This window comes from Schistocerca cancellata, chromosome 9 (assembly GCF_023864275.1).
Source record: "Schistocerca cancellata isolate TAMUIC-IGC-003103 chromosome 9, iqSchCanc2.1, whole genome shotgun sequence".
Classification (NCBI taxonomy): domain Eukaryota; kingdom Metazoa; phylum Arthropoda; class Insecta; order Orthoptera; family Acrididae; genus Schistocerca; species Schistocerca cancellata.
The window spans coordinates 368019738-368021111 of record NC_064634.1 but is presented as its reverse complement, the minus strand read 5'-3'; positions in this window follow the sequence as shown (position 1 = coordinate 368021111).

The following is a 1374-nucleotide window of genomic DNA, read 5'->3' as shown; positions in this document are numbered from 1 at the left end:
TCCCTCAATCACTACTAGCTGAGACGTAAATACAAACCCGGTGGCTCGCCAGACCATGGTGCCAACAGTAACACTGTTGTGGCTCCATCAAACATTGCAAGAACAGTATGCCTCTCGAGGTCTCCGCCATACCTGCCAGTGAAGTTCATTTGGTATTATGCAGAACCTCAATTTATCGCTGAATACAAGGCGACTCTATTTGTAACCAGTACATGCTTCCCAGTCGCAGCACCTCTCCATCTCGGCCATTTGTGTTCTCGTGCTAACGGCAGCCTAAGCAAGGTACGGGACGTATAGTACATGCAGAATACCGGAATAACGTGGTCGGTCGATGCGCAGTCGGCAGCTCACACGTGGGAAGAGCGGTGGTGGTGGGGGTTGTGGCCAGGTGCTGTAGGGGAAATTCTGAGCGATGGAGGCAAGTGCCGTACTACAGTGAAGCCTATCCTCGCATGTTTAGTATGTATTAAGTGGAGCACCTACGCGCCCACACTTTCATGGTGACTATTCGAAAAGGTCCACTGTCATCACTGCTTTCGTTAGCATCTACAAAAAATTCCGCTGAAAATGTAACAAAAATAGCTATTTCGCCTGGCTTGTTAACCGTTTGTAACTTAACAGAGGAACGACAAGAGTGGATAATTCTGAGTAAAATCTATATTTGCCTTGTAGCCGTGTTAAAATTGTCTTCTTTTGAAAACACAGCGGATTTACACGAGGTCACCTTACTAACATGTTGTGCAGATGCAGTTGCGAGAGAATTCTGAAACAGTGGTTCATTAATTTTGTTAAGTGTGAAATTGAGGGGAGATAAGGTCAACAGATTGTGAAATACCGCATCCTCAGTACAAAAATAAATTTGTAATGTCTTCACTTATGTTGTTCCAAAACCCACAGAGTTTCTTGTTTCACCAACTATTAATGGCCCTTAGATTACATTCATTCATCTGTAAGCCCTACAGTTAGTGGAATAACACCATAGATAATGATGTTTTTCATAATCACTGTATGGCAAAATATTCACTTTTTGTTTGTTGCCATTTGTCAAAATCTCAGTCCGATATCTCAAACCGTTTATGAAACGTGACGAACGTGGAGAATATTTCGTTCCCACTTTATCGCTGTCGGTCGTGATCGCAAATTTTCTCGAGACTGGTGACAGATAAAGACCTCCACCAACTCTAAAGAAAAATTCAGTGTGTTAGCTAAATTTCATATGCAGCAACATATAACGTAATACGCAAAATCATAGCGACTCCTACTTTTCATTGCAAACTTTTTCGAATTTCACCTAGTGTCTTACTTCAGTGCTAATATCATAATAACCGTAATCATTAGCGAAATGATGAGCACGTCATGATAAATCTGACATAT